Below are 20,945 nucleotides of genomic sequence, written 5' to 3'. Positions count from 1 at the left end.
CCTCCTGCTCTTTACATATGACAGTGAGCACAATTGTCAAATGGGAGGCAGTTCTGGGATCCGATTTCAGGACCTCCAGATTAAAGGACAGGCGCTTTGACCAGCTAATGCTGTGAAACCTAACGTCACAAGTCTTTGGATCTTTTGAAAACGCAAACAAGTCTTTCATATTCCCTACTACGGGACCTCCTGCCTTTCATGTAGACCAGAGAGAACAGCCGCTGAAATGATGGAATCCCGGGATTTGAACAATCTGTTTACAAGACATGATAACTGCACAGCTATGCCAGGGCATCCTAAAATTGCATAGCATTATTTGAATAAAGCCAAGTACAAGAAAGTTGGATTTCCCTGTAGACCTCCTTCCTTTAATGTAGATCGGAAAGCACAGCCGTTGAAAGAAAGGCATGGCGTGGATTTGAACAGTCTGTTGACAAGATAGGCTCTTTGACCAGTTGTTACTGGGCACCCTAACGTCACATGGCTTCAAGTCTATTCAAAACGGCAACATGTCAGTCATATTTTCTCCTGGAACCTTCTGCCTTCCATGTAAACCGGAGAGCGGAGCCGCAGAAAAGAAGGAATGGCTGGGTTTGAACAATTTGTTGACAAGACATGGACATTTACACCTACGTCAGGGCATCCTAAAATTTTCAAACTATCTTTTAATATAGACAGGTATAAGAAACACAAATATAACCGTAGACCCTTCCGCCTTTAATTAAGCCCAAAGCCTACAATTATTGATGGAAGGTACCACTGGGATTTGAACCCAGAACCTTTTCTCCACAAGGCAGGTGCTATGGCCATGGGCACCCTTGAGCCTAAAGCCATGCACAAGCCATAGTGCCCTAAAAGGGTTTGCTTAAGGAATTAAGTCCTATCAGTGAAGGCTTATGAGTGTCCATGAATTGGATTGGTCATTTAGCAAAACTATCAGAACGTTACGAGAGCTCTCATAAGAACCTTGAATTATCAAGGGGGTTGCACTTCATCCGTCAAAGACAGCACTTAGCTGGCCACAGACTAAAGGCACCGCTGGGATTCGAACCCAGGACCTCCTGTTTACGAGACAGGCGCTTTAACCAACTAAGCCACAGCGCCTACGCAATGTGAGAGGGAGAGTCACAGTGTGAAGAGATACAACAATCTGACAAAGAAAACGACTGAGTGGGGGTAAGAGACCACGACCACTTACAGAAGGCACCACTGGGATTTGAACCCAGGATCTCCTGTTTACAAGACAGGCGCTTTGACCAGCTAAGCCATGGCGCCCTCACAGGACAAGCTGACGGAGTCAAGTCTTATCAATGAAGGCTTTAGGCTAAAGAGTTTCAAAAAACTGGAATGGTCCATTTGCAAGTTTTCTGGAAAGTTTTGCCCATCGTCTAGGTCAGTGTTTCCCAACCCTGGTCCTCGGGCACCCCCTCCCAGAAAGTTTTAGATGTCTCCTTATTTAACACACCTGAATTAACTCATCAGCTTGTTAGGGACACATGTTTACCATTTTGGAAGGAGGCTGATGAGTCGAATCAGGTGTTTTAAATAAGGAGACATCTAAAACTTTCTGGGAGGGGGTGCCCGAGGACCAGGATTGGGAAACACTGGTCTAGGTATTTTCACTAAAAAGAGACAGCTGTCGCAACAACCATGAATTATCGGGACGTAGCACATATCAACAGAGAAAGAGCCACAGAATTAGACCATAGCTGGCAACAAGCTAAAGGCAACGCTGGGATTCGAACCCAGGATCTCCTGTTTACTAGACAGGCACTTTAACCAACTAAGCCACGGCGCCACCTTCCTCCAGTGGCTTGCGGAACGGACAGTCAAAGTATGAGCAGATACAACAATGTGAGAAGAAAACCCTGAAGAAGGGCCATCAGAGCTAAAAGGCTACGACTCTGGTGGGCCTCGAACCCACAACCTTTGAATCGCTTCGTTTCATAATCTAGAAGTCGAATGCGCTATCCATTGCGCCACAGAGCCAATAGCAAAGCCCCTTGATGTTTTGCACATAATCCTGGAGGAAGACAGATTTAAAGTATTATTATGAGCTTTTGTATATTTAAGCCCAAGAGTTACAGTCACTATTTGTACCTCCTGCTCTTTACATATGACAGTGAGCACAATTGTCAAATGGGAGGCAGTTCTGGGATCTGATTTCAGGACCTCCAGATTAAAGGACAGGCGCTTTGACCAGCTAATGCTGTGAAACCTAACGTCACAAGTCTTTGGATCTTTTGAAAACGCAAACAAGTCTTTCATGTTCCCTACTACGGGACCTCCTGCCTTTCATGTAGACCAGAGAGAACAGCCGCTGAAATGATGGAATCCCGGGATTTGAACAATCTGTTTACAAGACATGATAACTGCACAGCTATGCCAGGGCATCCTAAAATTGCATAGCATTATTTGAATAAAGCCAAGTACAAGAAAGTTGGATTTCCCTGTAGACCTCCTTCCTTTAATGTAGATCGGAAAGCACAGCCGTTGAAAGAAAGGCATGGCGTGGATTTGAACAGTCTGTTGACAAGATAGGCTCTTTGACCAGTTGTTACTGGGCACCCTAACGTCACATGGCTCCAAGTCTATTCAAAACGGCAACATGTCAGTCATATTTTCTCCTGGAACCTTCTGCCTTCCATGTAAACCGGAGAGCGGAGCCGCAGAAAAGAAGGAATGGCTGGGTTTGAACAATTTGTTGACAAGACATGGACATTTACACCTACGTCAGGGCATCCTAAAATTTTCAAACTATCTTTTAATATAGACAGGTATAAGAAACACAAATATAACCGTAGACCCTTCCGCCTTTAATTAAGCCCAAAGCCTACAATTATTGATGGAAGGTACCACTGGGATTTGAACCCAGAACCTTTTCTCCACAAGGCAGGTGCTATGGCCATGGGCACCCTTGAGCCTAAAGCCAGGCACAAGCCATAGTGCCCTAACAGGGTTTGCTTAAGGAATTAAGTCCTATCAGTGAAGGCTTATGAGTGTCCATGAATTGGATTGGTCATTTAGCAAAACTATCAGAACGTTACGAGAGCTCTCATAAGAACCTTGAATTATCAAGGGGGTTGCACTTCATCCGTCAAAGACAGCACTCAGCTGGCCACAGACTAAAGGCACCGCTGGGATTCGAACCCAGGACCTCCTGTTTACGAGACAGGCGCTTTAACCAACTAAGCCACAGCGCCTACGCTATGTGAGAGTGTGAGTCACAGTGTGAAGAGATACAACAATCTGACAAAGAAACGACTGAGTGGGGGTAAGAGACCACGACCACTTACAGAAGGCACCACTGGGATTTGAACCCAGGATCTCCTGTTTACAAGACAGGCGCTTTGACCAGCTAAACCATGGCGCCCTCACAGGACAAGCTGACGGAGTCAAGTCTTATCAATGAAGGCTTTAGGCTAAAGAGTTTCAAAAAACTGGAATGGTCCATTTTTAAGTTTTCTGGAAAGTTTTGCCCATCGTCTGGGTCGGTGTTTCCCGGCCCTGGTCCTCGGGCGCCCCCTCCCGGGGGGTTTTGGATGTCTCCTTGTTTGACGCACCTGAATTAACTCATCAGCTTGTTAGGGACACATGTTTACCATTTTGGAAGGAGGCTGATGAGTCGAATCAGGTGTTTTAAACAAGGAGACATCTAAAACTCCCTGGGAGGGGGCGCCCGAGGACCAGGATTGGGAAACACTGGCTAGGTCTTTTCACTAAAAAGAGACAGCTGTCGCAACAACCATGAATTATCGGGACGTAGCACATATCAACAGAGAAAGAGCCACAGAATTAGACCATAGCTGGCAACAAGCTAAAGGCACCGCTGGGATTCGAACCCAGGATCTCCTGTTTACTAGACAGGCACTTTAACCAACTAAGCCACGGCGCCACCTTCCTCCAGTGGCTTGCGGAACGGACAGTCAAAGTATGAGCAGATACAACAATGTGAGAAGAAAACCGTGAAGAAGGGCCATCAGAGCTAAAAGGCTACGACTCTGGTGGGACTCGAACCCACAACCTTTGAATCGCTTCGTTTCATAATCTAGAAGTCCAATGCGCTATCCATTGCGCCACAGAGCCAATAGCAAAGCCCCTTGATGTTTTGCACATAAACCTGGAGGAAGACAGATTTAAAGTATTATTATGAGCTTTTGTATATTTAAGCCCAAGAGTTACAGTCACTATTTGTACCTCCTGCTCTTTACATATGACAGTGAGCACAATTGTCAAATGGGAGGCAGTTCTGGGATCCGATTTCAGGACCTCCAGATTAAAGGACAGGCGCTTTGACCAGCTAATGCTGTGAAACCTAACGTCACAAGTCTTTGGATCTTTTGAAAACGCAAACAAGTCTTTCATGTTCCCTACTACGGGACCTCCTGCCTTTCATGTAGACCAGAGAGAACAGCCGCTGAAATGATGGAATCCCGGGATTTGAACAATCTGTTTACAAGACATGATAACTGCACAGCTATGCCAGGGCATCCTAAAATTGCATAGCATTATTTGAATAAAGCCAAGTACAAGAAAGTTGGATTTCCCTGTAGACCTCCTTCCTTTAATGTAGATCGGAAAGCACAGCCGTTGAAAGAAAGGCATGGCGTGGATTTGAACAGTCTGTTGACAAGATAGGCTCTTTGACCAGTTGTTACTGGGCACCCTAACGTCACATGGCTTCAAGTCTATTCAAAACGGCAACATGTCAGTCATATTTTCTCCTGGAACCTTCTGCCTTCCATGTAAACCGGAGAGCGGAGCCGCAGAAAAGAAGGAATGGCTGGGTTTGAACAATTTGTTGACAAGACATGGACATTTACACCTACGTCAGGGCATCCTAAAATTTTCAAACTATCTTTTAATATAGACAGGTATAAGAAACACAAATATAACCGTAGACCCTTCCGCCTTTAATTAAGCCCAAAGCCTACAATTATTGATGGAAGGTACCACTGGGATTTGAACCCAGAACCTTTTCTCCACAAGGCAGGTGCTATGGCCATGGGCACCCTTGAGCCTAAAGCCAGGCACAAGCCATAGTGCCCTAACAGGGTTTGCTTAAGGAATTAAGTCCTATCAGTGAAGGCTTATGAGTGTCCATGAATTGGATTGGTCATTTAGCAAAACTATCAGAACGTTACGAGAGCTCTCATAAGAACCTTGAATTATCAAGGGGGTTGCACTTCATCCGTCAAAGGCAGCACTTAGCTGGCCACAGACTAAAGGCACCGCTGGGATTCGAACCCAGGACCTCCTGTTTACGAGACAGGCGCTTTAACCAACTAAGCCACAGCGCCTACGCTATGTGAGAGTGTGAGTCACAGTGTGAAGAGATACAACAATCTGACAAAGAAAACGACTGAGTGGGGGTAAGAGACCACGACCACTTACAGAAGGCACCACTGGGATTTGAACCCAGGATTTCCTGTTTACAAGACAGGCGCTTTGACCAGCTAAGCCATGGCGCCCTCACAGGACAAGCTGACAGAGTCAAGTCTTATCAATGAAGGCTTTAGGCTAAAGAGTTTCAAAAAACTGGAATGGTCCATTTGCAAGTTTTCTGGAAAGTTTTGCCCATCGTCTAGGTCAGTGTTTCCCAACCCTGGTCCTCGGGCACCCGCTCCCAGAAAGTTTTAGATGTCTCCTTATTTAACACACCTGAATTAACTCATCAGCTTGTTAGGGACACATGTTTACCATTTTGGAAGGAGGCTGATGAGTCGAATCAGGTGTTTTAAATAAGGAGACATCTAAAACTTTCTGGGAGGGGGTGCCCGAGGACCAGGATTGGGAAACACTGGTCTAGGTCTTTTCACTAAAAAGAGACAGCTGTCGCAACAACCATGAATTATCGGGACGTAGCACATATCAACTGAGAAAGAGCCACAGAATTAGACCATAGCTGGCAACAAGCTAAAGGCACCGCTGGGATTCGAACCCAGGATCTCCTGTTTACTAGACAGGCACTTTAACCAACTAAGCCACGGCGCCACCTTCCTCCAGTGGCTTGCGGAACGGACAGTCAAAGTATGAGCAGATACAACAATGTGAGAAGAAAACCGTGAAGAAGGGCCATCAGAGCTAAAAGGCTACAACTCTGGTGGGACTCGAACCCACAACCTTTGAATCGCTTCGTTTCATAATCTAGAAGTCCAATGCGCTATCCATTGCGCCACAGAGCCAATAGCAAAGCCCCTTGATGTTTTGCACATAAACCTGGAGGAAGACAGATTTAAAGTATTATTATGAGCTTTTGTATATTTAAGCCCAAGAGTTACAGTCACTATTTGTACCTCCTGCTCTTTACATATGACAGTGAGCACAATTGTCAAATGGGAGGCAGTTCTGGGATCCGATTTCAGGACCTCCAGATTAAAGGACAGGCGCTTTGACCAGCTAATGCTGTGAAACCTAACGTCACAAGTCTTTGGATCTTTTGAAAACGCAAACAAGTCTTTCATGTTCCCTACTACAGGACCTCCTGCCTTTCATGTAGACCAGAGAGAACAGCCGCTGAAATGATGGAATCCCGGGATTTGAACAATCTGTTTACAAGACATGATAACTGCACAGCTATGCCAGGGCATCCTAAAATTGCATAGCATTATTTGAATAAAGCCAAGTACAAGAAAGTTGGATTTCCCTGTAGACCTCCTTCCTTTAATGTAGATCGGAAAGCACAGCCGTTGAAAGAAAGGCATGGCGTGGATTTGAACAGTCTGTTGACAAGATAGGCTCTTTGACCAGTTGTTACTGGGCACCCTAACGTCACATGGCTTCAAGTCTATTCAAAACGGCAACATGTCAGTCATATTTTCTCCTGGAACCTTCTGCCTTCCATGTAAACCGGAGAGCGGAGCCGCAGAAAAGAAGGAATGGCTGGGTTTGAACAATTTGTTGACAAGACATGGACATTTACACCTACGTCAGGGCATCCTAAAATTTTCAAACTATCTTTTAATATAGACAGGTATAAGAAACACAAATATAACCGTAGACCCTTCCGCCTTTAATTAAGCCCAAAGCCTACAATTATTGTTGGAAGGTACCACTGGGATTTGAACCCAGAACCTTTTCTCCACAAGGCAGGTGCTATGGCCATGGGCACCCTTGAGCCTAAAGCCATGCACAAGCCATAGTGCCCTAAAAGGGTTTGCTTAAGGAATTAAGTCCTATCAGTGAAGGCTTATGAGTGTCCATGAATTGGATTGGTCATTTAGCAAAACTATCAGAACGTTACGAGAGCTCTCATAAGAACCTTGAATTATCAAGTGGGTTGCACTTCATCCGTCAAAGACAGCACTTAGCTGGCCACAGACTAAAGGCACCGCTGGGATTCGAACCCAGGACCTCCTGTTTACGAGACAGGCGCTTTAACCAACTAAGCCACAGCGCCTACGCAATGTGAGAGGGTGAGTCACAGTGTGAAGAGATACAACAATCTGACAAAGAAAACGACTGAGTGGGGGTAAGAGACCACGACCACTTACAGAAGGCACCACTGGGATTTGAACCCAGGATCTCCTGTTTACAAGACAGGCGCTTTGACCAGGTAAGCCATGGCGCCCTCACAGGACAAGCTGACGGAGTCAAGTCTTATCAATGAAGGCTTTAGGCTAAAGAGTTTCAAAAAACTGGAATGGTCCATTTGCAAGTTTTCTGGAAAGTTTTGCCCATCGTCTAGGTCAGTGTTTCCCAACCCTGGTCCTCGGGCACCCCCTCCCAGAAAGTTTTAGATGTCTCCTTATTTAACACACCTGAATTAACTCATCAGCTTGTTAGGGACACATGTTTACCATTTTGGAAGGAGGCTGATGAGTCGAATCAGGTGTTTTAAATAAGGAGACATCTAAAACTTTCTGGGAGGGGGTGCCCGAGGACCAGGATTGGGAAACACTGGCTAGGTCTTTTCACTAAAAAGAGACAGCTGTCGCAACAACCATGAATTATCGGGACGTAGCACATATCAACAGAGAAAGAGCCACAGAATTAGACCATAGCTGGCAACAAGCTAAAGGCACCGCTGGGATTCGAACCCAGGATCTCCTGTTTACTAGACAGGCACTTTAACCAACTAAGCCACGGCGCCACCTTCCTCCAGTGGCTTGCGGAACGGACAGTCAAAGTATGAGCAGATACAACAATGTGAGAAGAAAACCGTGAAGAAGGGCCATCAGAGCTAAAAGGCTACGACTCTGGTGGGACTCGAACCCACAACCTTTGAATCGCTTCGTTTCATAATCTAGAAGTCCAATGCGCTATCCATTGCGCCACAGAGCCAATAGCAAAGCCCCTTGATGTTTTGCACATAAACCTGGAGGAAGACAGATTTAAAGTATTATTATGAGCTTTTGTATATTTAAGCCCAAGAGTTACAGTCACTATTTGTACCTCCTGCTCTTTACATATGACAGTGAGCACAATTGTCAAATGGGAGGCAGTTCTGGGATCCGATTTCAGGACCTCCAGATTAAAGGACAGGCGCTTTGACCAGCTAATGCTGTGAAACCTAACGTCACAAGTCTTTGGATCTTTTGAAAACGCAAACAAGTCTTTCATGTTCCCTACTACGGGACCTCCTGCCTTTCATGTAGACCAGAGAGAACAGCCGCTGAAATGATGGAATCCCGGGATTTGAACAATCTGTTTACAAGACATGATAACTGCACAGCTATGCCAGGGCATCCTAAAATTGCATAGCATTATTTGAATAAAGCCAAGTACAAGAAAGTTGGATTTCCCTGTAGACCTCCTTCCTTTAATGTAGATCGGAAAGCACAGCCGTTGAAAGAAAGGCATGGCGTGGATTTGAACAGTCTGTTGACAAGATAGGCTCTTTGACCAGTTGTTACTGGGCACCCTAACGTCACATGGCTTCAAGTCTATTCAAAACGGCAACATGTCAGTCATATTTTCTCCTGGAACCTTCTGCCTTCCATGTAAACCGGAGAGCGGAGCCGCAGAAAAGAAGGAATGGCTGGGTTTGAACAATTTGTTGACAAGACATGGACATTTACACCTACGTCAGGGCATCCTAAAATTTTCAAACTATCTTTTAATATAGACAGGTATAAGAAACACAAATATAACCGTAGACCCTTCCGCCTTTAATTAAGCCCAAAGCCTACAATTATTGATGGAAGGTACCACTGGGATTTGAACCCAGAACCTTTTCTCCACAAGGCAGGTGCTATGGCCATGGGCACCCTTGAGCCTAAAGCCATGCACAAGCCATAGTGCCCTAAAAGGGTTTGCTTAAGGAATTAAGTCCTATCAGTGAAGGCTTATGAGTGTCCATGAATTGGATTGGTCATTTAGCAAAACTATCAGAACGTTACGAGAGCTCTCATAAGAACCTTGAATTATCAAGGGGGTTGCACTTCATCCGTCAAAGACAGCACTTAGCTGGCCACAGACTAAAGGCACCGCTGGGATTCGAACCCAGGACCTCCTGTTTACGAGACAGGCGCTTTAACCAACTAAGCCACAGCGCCTACGCAATGTGAGAGGGTGAGTCACAGTGTGAAGAGATACAACAATCTGACAAAGAAAACGACTGAGTGGGGGTAAGAGACCACGACCACTTACAGAAGGCACCACTGGGATTTGAACCCAGGATCTCCTGTTTACAAGACAGGCGCTTTGACCAGCTAAGCCATGGCGCCCTCACAGGACAAGCTGACGGAGTCAAGTCTTATCAATGAAGGCTTTAGGCTAAAGAGTTTCAAAAAACTGGAATGGTCCATTTGCAAGTTTTCTGGAAAGTTTTGCCCATCGTCTAGGTCAGTGTTTCCCAACCCTGGTCCTCGGGCACCCCCTCCCAGAAAGTTTTAGATGTCTCCTTATTTAACACACCTGAATTAACTCATCAGCTTGTTAGGGACACATGTTTACCATTTTGGAAGGAGGCTGATGAGTCGAATCAGGTGTTTTAAATAAGGAGACATCTAAAACTTTCTGGGAGGGGGTGCCCGAGGACCAGGATTGGGAAACACTGGTCTAGGTATTTTCACTAAAAAGAGACAGCTGTCGCAACAACCATGAATTATCGGGACGTAGCACATATCAACAGAGAAAGAGCCACAGAATTAGACCATAGCTGGCAACAAGCTAAAGGCAACGCTGGGATTCGAACCCAGGATCTCCTGTTTACTAGACAGGCACTTTAACCAACTAAGCCACGGCGCCACCTTCCTCCAGTGGCTTGCGGAACGGACAGTCAAAGTATGAGCAGATACAACAATGTGAGAAGAAAACCGTGAAGAAGGGCCATCAGAGCTAAAAGGCTACGACTCTGGTGGGCCTCGAACCCACAACCTTTGAATCGCTTCGTTTCATAATCTAGAAGTCGAATGCGCTATCCATTGCGCCACAGAGCCAATAGCAAAGCCCCTTGATGTTTTGCACATAATCCTGGAGGAAGACAGATTTAAAGTATTATTATGAGCTTTTGTATATTTAAGCCCAAGAGTTACAGTCACTATTTGTACCTCCTGCTCTTTACATATGACAGTGAGCACAATTGTCAAATGGGAGGCAGTTCTGGGATCCGATTTCAGGACCTCCAGATTAAAGGACAGGCGCTTTGACCAGCTAATGCTGTGAAACCTAACGTCACAAGTCTTTGGATCTTTTGAAAACGCAAACAAGTCTTTCATGTTCCCTACTACGGGACCTCCTGCCTTTCATGTAGACCAGAGAGAACAGCCGCTGAAATGATGGAATCCCGGGATTTGAACAATCTGTTTACAAGACATGATAACTGCACAGCTATGCCAGGGCATCCTAAAATTGCATAGCATTATTTGAATAAAGCCAAGTACAAGAAAGTTGGATTTCCCTGTAGACCTCCTTCCTTTAATGTAGATCGGAAAGCACAGCCGTTGAAAGAAAGGCATGGCGTGGATTTGAACAGTCTGTTGACAAGATAGGCTCTTTGACCAGTTGTTACTGGGCACCCTAACGTCACATGGCTTCAAGTCTATTCAAAACGGCAACATGTCAGTCATATTTTCTCCTGGAACCTTCTGCCTTCCATGTAAACCGGAGAGCGGAGCCGCAGAAAAGAAGGAATGGCTGGGTTTGAACAATTTGTTGACAATACATGGACATTTACACCTACGTCAGGGCATCCTAAAATTTTCAAACTATCTTTTAATATAGACAGGTATAAGAAACACAAATATAACCGTAGACCCTTCCGCCTTTAATTAAGCCCAAAGCCTACAATTATTGATGGAAGGTACCACTGGGATTTGAACCCAGAACCTTTTCTCCACAAGGCAGGTGCTATGGCCATGGGCACCCTTGAGCCTAAAGCCAGGCACAAGCCATAGTGCCCTAAAAGGGTTTGCTTAAGGAATTAAGTCCTATCAGTGAAGGCTTATGAGTGTCCATGAATTGGATTGGTCATTTAGCAAAACTATCAGAACGTTACGAGAGCTCTCATAAGAACCTTGAATTATCAAGGGGGTTGCACTTCATCCGTCAAAGACAGCACTTAGCTGGCCACAGACTAAAGGCACCGCTGGGATTCGAACCCAGGACCTCCTGTTTACGAGACAGGCGCTTTAACCAACTAAGCCACAGCGCCTACGCAATGTGAGAGGGTGAGTCACAGTGTGAAGAGATACAACAATCTGACAAAGAAAACGACTGAGTGGGGGTAAGAGACCACGACCACTTACAGAAGGCACCACTGGGATTTGAACCCAGGATCTCCTGTTTACAAGACAGGCGCTTTGACCAGCTAAGCCATGGCGCCCTCACAGGACAAGCTGACGGAGTCAAGTCTTATCAATGAAGGCTTTAGGCTAAAGAGTTTCAAAAAACTGGAATGGTCCATTTGCAAGTTTTCTGGAAAGTTTTGCCCATCGTCTAGGTCAGTGTTTCCCAACCCTGGTCCTCGGGCACCCCCTCCCAGAAAGTTTTAGATGTCTCCTTATTTAACACACCTGAATTAACTCATCAGCTTGTTAGGGACACATGTTTACCATTTTGGAAGGAGGCTGATGAGTCGAATCAGGTGTTTTAAATAAGGAGACATCTAAAACTTTCTGGGAGGGGGTGCCCGAGGACCAGGATTGGGAAACACTGGTCTAGGTATTTTCACTAAAAAGAGACAGCTGTCGCAACAACCATGAATTATCGGGACGTAGCACATATCAACTGAGAAAGAGCCACAGAATTAGACCATAGCTGGCAACAAGCTAAAGGCACCGCTGGGATTCGAACCCAGGATCTCCTGTTTACTAGACAGGCACTTTAACCAACTAAGCCACGGCGCCACCTTCCTCCAGTGGCTTGCGGAACGGACAGTCAAAGTATGAGCAGATACAACAATGTGAGAAGAAAACCATGAAGAAGGGCCATCAGAGCTAAAAGGCTACGACTCTGGTGGGACTCGAACCCACAACCTTTGAATCGCTTCGTTTCATAATCTAGAAGTCCAATGCGCTATCCATTGCGCCACAGAGCCAATAGCAAAGCCCCTTGATGTTTTGCACATAATCCTGGAGGAAGACAGATTTAAAGTATTATTATGAGCTTTTGTATATTTAAGCCCAAGAGTTACAGTCACTATTTGTACCTCCTGCTCTTTACATATGACAGTGAGCACAATTGTCAAATGGGAGGCAGTTCTGGGATCCGATTTCAGGACCTCCAGATTAAAGGACAGGCGCTTTGACCAGCTAATGCTGTGAAACCTAACGTCACAAGTCTTTGGATCTTTTGAAAACGCAAACAAGTCTTTCATGTTCCCTACTACGGGACCTCCTGCCTTTCATGTAGACCAGAGAGAACAGCCGCTGAAATGATGGAATCCCGGGATTTGAACAATCTGTTTACAAGACATGATAACTGCACAGCTATGCCAGGGCATCCTAAAATTGCATAGCATTATTTGAATAAAGCCAAGTACAAGAAAGTTGGATTTCCCTGTAGACCTCCTTCCTTTAATGTAGATCGGAAAGCACAGCCGTTGAAAGAAAGGCATGGCGTGGATTTGAACAGTCTGTTGACAAGATAGGCTCTTTGACCAGTTGTTACTGGGCACCCTAACGTCACATGGCTTCAAGTCTATTCAAAACGGCAACATGTCAGTCATATTTTCTCCTGGAACCTTCTGCCTTCCATGTAAACCGGAGAGCGGAGCCGCAGAAAAGAAGGAATGGCTGGGTTTGAACAATTTGTTGACAAGACATGGACATTTACACCTACGTCAGGGCATCCTAAAATTTTCAAACTATCTTTTAATATAGACAGGTATAAGAATTACAAATATAACCGTAGACCCTTCCGCCTTTAATTAAGCCCAAAGCCTACAATTATTGATGGAAGGTACCACTGGGATTTGAACCCAGAACCTTTTCTCCACAAGGCAGGTGCTATGGCCATGGGCACCCTTGAGCCTAAAGCCAGGCACAAGCCATAGTGCCCTAACAGGGTTTGCTTAAGGAATTAAGTCCTATCAGTGAAGGCTTATGAGTGTCCATGAATTGGATTGGTCATTTAGCAAAACTATCAGAACGTTACGAGAGCTCTCATAAGAACCTTGAATTATCAAGGGGGTTGCACTTCATCCGTCAAAGACAGCACTTAGCTGGCCACAGACTAAAGGCACCGCTGGGATTCGAACCCAGGATCTCCTGTTTACGAGACAGGCGCTTTAACCAACTAAGCCACAGCGCCTACGCTATGTGAGAGGGTGAGTCACAGTGTGAAGAGATACAACAATCTGACAAAGAAAACGACTGAGTGGGAGTAAGAGACCACGACCACTTAGAGAAGGCACCACTGGGATTTGAACCCAGGATCTCCTGTTTACAAGACAGGCGCTTTGACCAGCTAAGCCATGGCGCCCTCACAGGACAAGCTGACGGAGTCAAGTCTTATCAATGAAGGCTTTAGGCTAAAGAGTTTCAAAAAACTGGAATGGTCCATTTGCAAGTTTTCTGGAAAGTTTTGCCCATCGTCTAGGTCAGTGTTTCCCAACCCTGGTCCTCGGGCACCCCCTCCCAGAAAGTTTTAGATGTCTCCTTATTTAACACACCTGAATTAACTCATCAGCTTGTTAGGGACACATGTTTACCATTTTGGAAGGAGGCTGATGAGTCGAATCAGGTGTTTTAAATAAGGAGACATCTAAAACTTTCTGGGAGGGGGTGCCCGAGGACCAGGATTGGGAAACACTGGCTAGGTCTTTTCACTAAAAAGAGACAGCTGTCGCAACAACCATGAATTATCGGGACGTAGCACATATCAACAGAGAAAGAGCCACAGAATTAGACCATAGCTGGCAACAAGCTAAAGGCACCGCTGGGATTCGAACCCAGGATCTCCTGTTTACTAGACAGGCACTTTAACCAACTAAGCCACGGCGACACCTTCCTCCAGTGGCTTGCGGAACGGACAGTCAAAGTATGAGCAGATACAACAATGTGAGAAGAAAACCGTGAAGAAGGGCCATCAGAGCTAAAAGGCTACGACTCTGGTGGGACTCGAACCCACAACCTTTGAATCGCTTTGTTTCATAATCTAGAAGTCCAATGCGCTATCCATTGCGCCACAGAGCCAATAGCAAAGCCCCTTGATGTTTTGCACATAAACCTGGAGTAAGACAGATTTAAAGTATTATTATGAGCTTTTGTATATTTAAGCCCAAGAGTTACAGTCACTATTTGTACCTCCTGCTCTTTACATATGACAGTGAGCACAATTGTCAAATGGGAGGCAGTTCTGGGATCCGATTTCAGGACCTCCAGATTAAAGGACAGGCGCTTTGACCAGCTAATGCTGTGAAACCTAACGTCACAAGTCTTTGGATCTTTTGAAAACGCAAACAAGTCTTTCATGTTCCCTACTACGGGACCTCCTGCCTTTCATGTAGACCAGAGAGAACAGCCGCTGAAATGATGGAATCCCGGGATTTGAACAATCTGTTTACAAGACATGATAACTGCACAGCTATGCCAGGGCATCCTAAAATTGCATAGCATTATTTGAATAAAGCCAAGTACAAGAAAGTTGGATTTCCCTGTAGACCTCCTTCCTTTAATGTAGATCGGAAAGCACAGCCGTTGAAAGAAAGGCATGGCGTGGATTTGAACAGTCTGTTGACAAGATAGGCTCTTTGACCAGTTGTTACTGGGCACCCTAACGTCACATGGCTTCAAGTCTATTCAAAACGGCAACATGTCAGTCATATTTTCTCCTGGAACCTTCTGCCTTCCATGTAAACCGGAGAGCGGAGCCGCAGAAAAGAAGGAATGGCTGGGTTTGAACAATTTGTTGACAAGACATGGACATTTACACCTACGTCAGGGCATCCTAAAATTTTCAAACTATCTTTTAATATAGACAGGTATAAGAAACACAAATATAACCGTAGACCCTTCCGCCTTTAATTAAGCCCAAAGCCTACAATTATTGATGGAAGGTACCACTGGGATTTGAACCCAGAACCTTTTCTCCACAAGGCAGGTGCTATGGCCATGGGCACCCTTGAGCCTAAAGCCAGGCACAAGCCATAGTGCCCTAAAAGGGTTTGCTTAAGGAATTAAGTCCTATCAGTGAAGGCTTATGAGTGTCCATGAATTGGATTGGTCATTTAGCAAAACTATCAGAACGTTACGAGAGCTCTCATAAGAACCTTGAATTATCAAGGGGGTTGCACTTCATCCGTCAAAGACAGCACTTAGCTGGCCACAGACTAAAGGCACCGCTGGGATTCGAACCCAGGATCTCCTGTTTACGAGACAGGCGCTTTAGCCAACTAAGCCACAGCGCCTACGCTATGTGAGAGGGTGAGTCACAGTGTGAAGAGATACAACAATCTGACAAAGAAAACGACTGAGTGGGAGTAAGAGACCACGACCACTTAGAGAAGGCACCACTGGGATTTGAACCCAGGATCTCCTGTTTACAAGACAGGCGCTTTGACCAGCTAAGCCATGGCGCCCTCACAGGACAAGCTGACGGAGTCAAGTCTTATCAATGAAGGCTTTAGGCTAAAGAGTTTCAAAAAACTGGAATGGTCCATTTGCAAGTTTTCTGGAAAGTTTTGCCCATCGTCTAGGTCAGTGTTTCCCAACCCTGGTCCTCGGGCACCCCCTCCCAGAAAGTTTTAGATGTCTCCTTATTTAACACACCTGAATTAACTCATCAGCTTGTTAGGGACACATGTTTACCATTTTGGAAGGAGGCTGATGAGTCGAATCAGGTGTTTTAAATAAGGAGACATCTAAAACTTTCTGGGAGGGGGTGCCCGAGGACCAGGATTGGGAAACACTGGCTAGGTCTTTTCACTAAAAAGAGACAGCTGTCGCAACAACCATGAATTATCGGGACGTAGCACATATCAACAGAGAAAGAGCCACAGAATTAGACCATAGCTGGCAACAAGCTAAAGGCACCGCTGGGATTCGAACCCAGGATCTCCTGTTTACTAGACAGGCACTTTAACCAACTAAGCCACGGCGACACCTTCCTCCAGTGGCTTGCGGAACGGACAGTCAAAGTATGAGCAGATACAACAATGTGAGAAGAAAACCGTGAAGAAGGGCCATCAGAGCTAAAAGGCTACGACTCTGGTGGGACTCGAACCCACAACCTTTGAATCGCTTTGTTTCATAATCTAGAAGTCCAATGCGCTATCCATTGCGCCACAGAGCCAATAGCAAAGCCCCTTGATGTTTTGCACATAAACCTGGAGTAAGACAGATTTAAAGTATTATTATGAGCTTTTGTATATTTAAGCCCAAGAGTTACAGTCACTATTTGTACCTCCTGCTCTTTACATATGACAGTGAGCACAATTGTCAAATGGGAGGCAGTTCTGGGATCCGATTTCAGGACCTCCAGATTAAAGGACAGGCGCTTTGACCAGCTAATGCTGTGAAACCTAACGTCACAAGTCTTTGGATCTTTTGAAAACGCAAACAAGTCTTTCATGTTCCCTACTACGGGACCTCCTGCCTTTCATGTAGACCAGAGAGAACAGCCGCTGAAATGATGGAATCCCGGGATTTGAACAATCTGTTTACAAGACATGATAACTGCACAGCTATGCCAGGGCATCCTAAAATTGCATAGCATTATTTGAATAAAGCCAAGTACAAGAAAGTTGGATTTCCCTGTAGACCTCCTTCCTTTAATGTAGATCGGAAAGCACAGCCGTTGAAAGAAAGGCATGGCGTGGATTTGAACAGTCTGTTGACAAGATAGGCTCTTTGACCAGTTGTTACTGGGCACCCTAACGTCACATGGCTTCAAGTCTATTCAAAACGGCAACATGTCAGTCATATTTTCTCCTGGAACCTTCTGCCTTCCATGTAAACCGGAGAGCGGAGCCGCAGAAAAGAAGGAATGGCTGGGTTTGAACAATTTGTTGACAAGACATGGACATTTACACCTACGTCAGGGCATCCTAAAATTTTCAAACTATCTTTTAATATAGACAGGTATAAGAAACACAAATATAACCGTAGACCCTTCCGCCTTTAATTAAGCCCAAAGCCTACAATTATTGATGGAAGGTACCACTGGGATTTGAACCCAGAACCTTTTCTCCACAAGGCAGGTGCTATGGCCATGGGCACCCTTGAGCCTAAAGCCAGGCACAAGCCATAGTGCCCTAAAAGGGTTTGCTTAAGGAATTAAGTCCTATCAGTGAAGGCTTATGAGTGTCCATGAATTGGATTGGTCATTTAGCAAAACTATCAGAACGTTACGAGAGCTCTCATAAGAACCTTGAATTATCAAGGGGGTTGCACTTCATCCGTCAAAGACAGCACTTAGCTGGCCACAGACTAAAGGCACCGCTGGGATTCGAACCCAGGACCTCCTGTTTACGAGACAGGCGCTTTAACCAACTAAGCCACAGCGCCTACGCAATGTGACAGGGTGAGTCACAGTGTGAAGAGATACAACAATCTGACAAAGAAAACGACTGAGTGGGGGTAAGAGACCATGAACACTTACAGAAGGCACCACTGGGATTTGAACCCAGGATCTCCTGTTTACAAGACAGGCGCTTTGACCAGCTAAGCCATGGCGCCGTCACAGGACAAGCTGACGGAGTCAAGTCTTATCAATGAAGGCTTTAGGCTAAAGAGTTTCAAAAAACTGGAATGGTCCATTTGCAAGTTTTCTGGAAAGTTTTGCCCATCGTCTAGGTCAGTGTTTCCCAACCCTGGTCCTCGGGCACCCCCTCCCAGAAAGTTTTAGATGTCTCCTTATTTAACACACCTGAATTAACTCATCAGCTTGTTAGGGACACATGTTTACCATTTTGGAAGGAGGCTGATGAGTCGAATCAGGTGTTTTAAATAAGGAGACATCTAAAACTTTCTGGGAGGGGGTGCCCGAGGACCAGGATTGGGAAACACTGGCTAGGTCTTTTCACTAAAAAGAGACAGCTGTCGCAACAACCATGAATTATCGGGACGTAGCACATATCAACAGAGAAAGAGCCACAGAATAGACCATAGCTGGCAACAAGCTAAAGGCACCGCTGGGATTCGAACCCAGGATCTCCTGTTTACTAGACAGGCACTTTAACCAACTAAGCCACGGCGCCACCTTCCTCCAGTGGCTTGCGGAACGGACAGTCAAAGTATGAGCAGATACAACAATGTGAGAAGAAAACCGTGAAGAAGGGCCATCAGAGCTAAAAGGCTACGACTCTGGTGGGACTCGAACCCACAACCTTTGAATCGCTTTGTTTCATAATCTAGAAGTCCAATGCGCTATCCATTGCGCCACAGAGCCAATAGCAAAGCCCCTTGATGTTTTGCACATAAACCTGGAGTAAGACAGATTTAAAGTATTATTATGAGCTTTTGTATATTTAAGCCCAAGAGTTACAGTCACTATTTGTACCTCCTGCTCTTTACATATGACAGTGAGCACAATTGTCAAATGGGAGGCAGTTCTGGGATCCGATTTCAGGACCTCCAGATTAAAGGACAGGCGCTTTGACCAGCTAATGCTGTGAAACCTAACGTCACAAGTCTTTGGATCTTTTGAAAACGCAAACAAGTCTTTCATGTTCCCTACTACGGGACCTCCTGCCTTTCATGTAGACCAGAGAGAACAGCCGCTGAAATGATGGAATCCCGGGATTTGAACAATCTGTTTACAAGACATGATAACTGCACAGCTATGCCAGGGCATCCTAAAATTGCATAGCATTATTTGAATAAAGCCAAGTACAAGAAAGTTGGATTTCCCTGTAGACCTCCTTCCTTTAATGTAGATCGGAAAGCACAGCCGTTGAAAGAAAGGCATGGCGTGGATTTGAACAGTCTGTTGACAAGATAGGCTCTTTGACCAGTTGTTACTGGGCACCCTAACGTCACATGGCTTCAAGTCTATTCAAAACGGCAACATGTCAGTCATATTTTCTCCTGGAACCTTCTGCCTTCCATGTAAACCGGAGAGCGGAGCCGCAGAAAAGAAGGAATGGCTGGGTTTGAACAATTTGTTGACAAGACATGGACATTTACACCTACGTCAGGGCATCCTAAAATTTTCAAACTATCTTTTAATATAGACAGGTATAAGAAACACAAATATAACCGTAGACCCTTCCGCCTTTAATTAAGCCCAAAGCCTACAATTATTGATGGAAGGTACCACTGGGATTTGAACCCAGAACCTTTTCTCCACAAGGCAGGTGCTATGGCCATGGGCACCCTTGAGCCTAAAGCCAGGCACAAGCCATAGTGCCCTAAAAGGGTTTGCTTAAGGAATTAAGTCCTATCAGTGAAGGCTTATGAGTGTCCATGAATTGGATTGGTCATTTAGCAAAACTATCAGAACGTTACGAGAGCTCTCATAAGAACCTTGAATTATCAAGGGGGTTGCACTTCATCCGTCAAAGACAGCACTTAGCTGGCCACAGACTAAAGGCACCGCTGGGATTCGAACCCAGGACCTCCTGTTTACGAGACAGGCGCTTTAACCAACTAAGCCACAGCGCCTACGCAATGTGACAGGGTGAGTCACAGTGTGAAGAGATACAACAATCTGACAAAGAAAACGACTGAGTGGGGGTAAGAGACCACGAACACTTACAGAAGGCACCACTGGGATTTGAACCCAGGATCTCCTGTTTACAAGACAGGCGCTTTGACCAGCTAAGCCATGGCGCCCTCACAGGACAAGCTGACGGAGTCAAGTCTTATCAATGAAGGCTTTAGGCTAAAGAGTTTCAAAAAACTGGAATGGTCCATTTGCAAGTTTTCTGGAAAGTTTTGCCCATCGTCTAGGTCAGTGTTTCCCAACCCTGGTCCTCGGGCACCCCCTCCCAGAAAGTTTTAGATGTCTCCTTATTTAACACACCTGAATTAACTCATCAGCTTGTTAGGGACACATGTTTACCATTTTGGAAGGAGGCTGATGAGTCGAATCAGGTGTTTTAAATAAGGAGACATCTAAAACTTTCTGGGAGGGGGTGCCCGAGGACCAGGATTGGGAAACACTGGCTAGGTCTTTTCACTAAAAAGAGACAGCTGTCGCAACAACCATGAATTATCGGGACGTAGCACATATCAACAGAGAAAGAGCCACAGAATAGACCATAGCTGGCAACAAGCTAAAGGCACCGCTGGGATTCGAACCCAGGATCTCCTGTTTACTAGACAGGCACTTTAACCAACTAAGCCACGGCGCCACCTTCCTCCAGTGGCTTGCGGAACGGACAGTCAAAGTATGAGCAGATACAACAATGTGAGAAGAAAACCGTGAAGAAGGGCCATCAGAGCTAAAAGGCTACGACTCTGGTGGGACTCGAACCCACAACCTTTGAATCGCTTTGTTTCATAATCTAGAAGTCCAATGCGCTATCCATTGCGCCACAGAGCCAATAGCAAAGCCCCTTGATGTTTTGCACATAAACCTGGAGTAAGACAGATTTAAAGTATTATTATGAGCTTTTG

The 20,945-nt window shown here is 45.4% G+C and overlaps 34 non-coding genes across 34 annotated transcripts; all 34 read right to left on the bottom strand.

Annotated features, from left to right (window-relative positions):
• Positions 1–1,030: 1,030 nt before the first annotated feature.
• trnat-cgu (transfer RNA threonine (anticodon CGU)) lies at positions 1,031–1,104 on the bottom strand. The gene has a single exon. It is a non-coding gene; the product is annotated as a tRNA-Thr (tRNA).
• A 97-nt stretch (positions 1,105–1,201) lies between these two features.
• trnat-ugu (transfer RNA threonine (anticodon UGU)) lies at positions 1,202–1,275 on the bottom strand. The gene has a single exon. It is a non-coding gene; the product is annotated as a tRNA-Thr (tRNA).
• Positions 1,276–3,129: 1,854 nt separating this feature from the next.
• trnat-cgu (transfer RNA threonine (anticodon CGU)) lies at positions 3,130–3,203 on the bottom strand. Its single transcript has one exon. It is a non-coding gene; the product is annotated as a tRNA-Thr (tRNA).
• Positions 3,204–3,299: 96 nt separating this feature from the next.
• trnat-ugu (transfer RNA threonine (anticodon UGU)) lies at positions 3,300–3,373 on the bottom strand. The gene has a single exon. It is a non-coding gene; the product is annotated as a tRNA-Thr (tRNA).
• A 448-nt stretch (positions 3,374–3,821) lies between these two features.
• On the bottom strand, positions 3,822–3,895 carry trnat-agu (transfer RNA threonine (anticodon AGU)). The gene has a single exon. It is a non-coding gene; the product is annotated as a tRNA-Thr (tRNA).
• A 101-nt stretch (positions 3,896–3,996) lies between these two features.
• Positions 3,997–4,086, bottom strand: trnar-ucu (transfer RNA arginine (anticodon UCU)). Its single transcript is given in 2 exon segments — positions 3,997–4,032; positions 4,050–4,086. It is a non-coding gene; the product is annotated as a tRNA-Arg (tRNA).
• Positions 4,087–5,226: 1,140 nt separating this feature from the next.
• On the bottom strand, positions 5,227–5,300 carry trnat-cgu (transfer RNA threonine (anticodon CGU)). The gene has a single exon. It is a non-coding gene; the product is annotated as a tRNA-Thr (tRNA).
• Positions 5,301–5,397: 97 nt separating this feature from the next.
• Positions 5,398–5,471, bottom strand: trnat-ugu (transfer RNA threonine (anticodon UGU)). Its single transcript has one exon. It is a non-coding gene; the product is annotated as a tRNA-Thr (tRNA).
• A 449-nt stretch (positions 5,472–5,920) lies between these two features.
• trnat-agu (transfer RNA threonine (anticodon AGU)) lies at positions 5,921–5,994 on the bottom strand. The gene has a single exon. It is a non-coding gene; the product is annotated as a tRNA-Thr (tRNA).
• A 101-nt stretch (positions 5,995–6,095) lies between these two features.
• trnar-ucu (transfer RNA arginine (anticodon UCU)) lies at positions 6,096–6,185 on the bottom strand. Its single transcript is given in 2 exon segments — positions 6,096–6,131; positions 6,149–6,185. It is a non-coding gene; the product is annotated as a tRNA-Arg (tRNA).
• A 1,140-nt stretch (positions 6,186–7,325) lies between these two features.
• On the bottom strand, positions 7,326–7,399 carry trnat-cgu (transfer RNA threonine (anticodon CGU)). The gene has a single exon. It is a non-coding gene; the product is annotated as a tRNA-Thr (tRNA).
• Positions 7,400–7,496: 97 nt separating this feature from the next.
• On the bottom strand, positions 7,497–7,570 carry trnat-ugu (transfer RNA threonine (anticodon UGU)). The gene has a single exon. It is a non-coding gene; the product is annotated as a tRNA-Thr (tRNA).
• Positions 7,571–8,018: 448 nt separating this feature from the next.
• trnat-agu (transfer RNA threonine (anticodon AGU)) lies at positions 8,019–8,092 on the bottom strand. Its single transcript has one exon. It is a non-coding gene; the product is annotated as a tRNA-Thr (tRNA).
• A 101-nt stretch (positions 8,093–8,193) lies between these two features.
• On the bottom strand, positions 8,194–8,283 carry trnar-ucu (transfer RNA arginine (anticodon UCU)). Its single transcript is given in 2 exon segments — positions 8,194–8,229; positions 8,247–8,283. It is a non-coding gene; the product is annotated as a tRNA-Arg (tRNA).
• Positions 8,284–9,423: 1,140 nt separating this feature from the next.
• trnat-cgu (transfer RNA threonine (anticodon CGU)) lies at positions 9,424–9,497 on the bottom strand. The gene has a single exon. It is a non-coding gene; the product is annotated as a tRNA-Thr (tRNA).
• Positions 9,498–9,594: 97 nt separating this feature from the next.
• On the bottom strand, positions 9,595–9,668 carry trnat-ugu (transfer RNA threonine (anticodon UGU)). The gene has a single exon. It is a non-coding gene; the product is annotated as a tRNA-Thr (tRNA).
• A 1,854-nt stretch (positions 9,669–11,522) lies between these two features.
• On the bottom strand, positions 11,523–11,596 carry trnat-cgu (transfer RNA threonine (anticodon CGU)). Its single transcript has one exon. It is a non-coding gene; the product is annotated as a tRNA-Thr (tRNA).
• Positions 11,597–11,693: 97 nt separating this feature from the next.
• trnat-ugu (transfer RNA threonine (anticodon UGU)) lies at positions 11,694–11,767 on the bottom strand. Its single transcript has one exon. It is a non-coding gene; the product is annotated as a tRNA-Thr (tRNA).
• A 449-nt stretch (positions 11,768–12,216) lies between these two features.
• On the bottom strand, positions 12,217–12,290 carry trnat-agu (transfer RNA threonine (anticodon AGU)). The gene has a single exon. It is a non-coding gene; the product is annotated as a tRNA-Thr (tRNA).
• A 101-nt stretch (positions 12,291–12,391) lies between these two features.
• trnar-ucu (transfer RNA arginine (anticodon UCU)) lies at positions 12,392–12,481 on the bottom strand. Its single transcript is given in 2 exon segments — positions 12,392–12,427; positions 12,445–12,481. It is a non-coding gene; the product is annotated as a tRNA-Arg (tRNA).
• A 1,140-nt stretch (positions 12,482–13,621) lies between these two features.
• trnat-cgu (transfer RNA threonine (anticodon CGU)) lies at positions 13,622–13,695 on the bottom strand. The gene has a single exon. It is a non-coding gene; the product is annotated as a tRNA-Thr (tRNA).
• Positions 13,696–13,792: 97 nt separating this feature from the next.
• Positions 13,793–13,866, bottom strand: trnat-ugu (transfer RNA threonine (anticodon UGU)). The gene has a single exon. It is a non-coding gene; the product is annotated as a tRNA-Thr (tRNA).
• A 623-nt stretch (positions 13,867–14,489) lies between these two features.
• On the bottom strand, positions 14,490–14,579 carry trnar-ucu (transfer RNA arginine (anticodon UCU)). Its single transcript is given in 2 exon segments — positions 14,490–14,525; positions 14,543–14,579. It is a non-coding gene; the product is annotated as a tRNA-Arg (tRNA).
• Positions 14,580–15,719: 1,140 nt separating this feature from the next.
• On the bottom strand, positions 15,720–15,793 carry trnat-cgu (transfer RNA threonine (anticodon CGU)). The gene has a single exon. It is a non-coding gene; the product is annotated as a tRNA-Thr (tRNA).
• A 97-nt stretch (positions 15,794–15,890) lies between these two features.
• trnat-ugu (transfer RNA threonine (anticodon UGU)) lies at positions 15,891–15,964 on the bottom strand. The gene has a single exon. It is a non-coding gene; the product is annotated as a tRNA-Thr (tRNA).
• A 623-nt stretch (positions 15,965–16,587) lies between these two features.
• Positions 16,588–16,677, bottom strand: trnar-ucu (transfer RNA arginine (anticodon UCU)). The gene is given in 2 exon segments: positions 16,588–16,623; positions 16,641–16,677. It is a non-coding gene; the product is annotated as a tRNA-Arg (tRNA).
• Positions 16,678–17,817: 1,140 nt separating this feature from the next.
• On the bottom strand, positions 17,818–17,891 carry trnat-cgu (transfer RNA threonine (anticodon CGU)). The gene has a single exon. It is a non-coding gene; the product is annotated as a tRNA-Thr (tRNA).
• Positions 17,892–17,988: 97 nt separating this feature from the next.
• Positions 17,989–18,062, bottom strand: trnat-ugu (transfer RNA threonine (anticodon UGU)). Its single transcript has one exon. It is a non-coding gene; the product is annotated as a tRNA-Thr (tRNA).
• A 447-nt stretch (positions 18,063–18,509) lies between these two features.
• On the bottom strand, positions 18,510–18,583 carry trnat-agu (transfer RNA threonine (anticodon AGU)). Its single transcript has one exon. It is a non-coding gene; the product is annotated as a tRNA-Thr (tRNA).
• A 101-nt stretch (positions 18,584–18,684) lies between these two features.
• Positions 18,685–18,774, bottom strand: trnar-ucu (transfer RNA arginine (anticodon UCU)). Its single transcript is given in 2 exon segments — positions 18,685–18,720; positions 18,738–18,774. It is a non-coding gene; the product is annotated as a tRNA-Arg (tRNA).
• A 1,140-nt stretch (positions 18,775–19,914) lies between these two features.
• Positions 19,915–19,988, bottom strand: trnat-cgu (transfer RNA threonine (anticodon CGU)). Its single transcript has one exon. It is a non-coding gene; the product is annotated as a tRNA-Thr (tRNA).
• A 97-nt stretch (positions 19,989–20,085) lies between these two features.
• Positions 20,086–20,159, bottom strand: trnat-ugu (transfer RNA threonine (anticodon UGU)). Its single transcript has one exon. It is a non-coding gene; the product is annotated as a tRNA-Thr (tRNA).
• A 447-nt stretch (positions 20,160–20,606) lies between these two features.
• trnat-agu (transfer RNA threonine (anticodon AGU)) lies at positions 20,607–20,680 on the bottom strand. The gene has a single exon. It is a non-coding gene; the product is annotated as a tRNA-Thr (tRNA).
• A 101-nt stretch (positions 20,681–20,781) lies between these two features.
• On the bottom strand, positions 20,782–20,871 carry trnar-ucu (transfer RNA arginine (anticodon UCU)). Its single transcript is given in 2 exon segments — positions 20,782–20,817; positions 20,835–20,871. It is a non-coding gene; the product is annotated as a tRNA-Arg (tRNA).
• Positions 20,872–20,945: the final 74 nt, after the last annotated feature.

Source organism: Misgurnus anguillicaudatus, chromosome 9, assembly GCF_027580225.2.
Source record: "Misgurnus anguillicaudatus chromosome 9, ASM2758022v2, whole genome shotgun sequence".
Taxonomy (NCBI): Eukaryota; Metazoa; Chordata; class Actinopteri; order Cypriniformes; family Cobitidae; genus Misgurnus; species Misgurnus anguillicaudatus.
The sequence above is the reverse complement of the archived record's forward strand: the minus strand, read 5'-3'. Positions and strand labels throughout refer to the sequence as shown.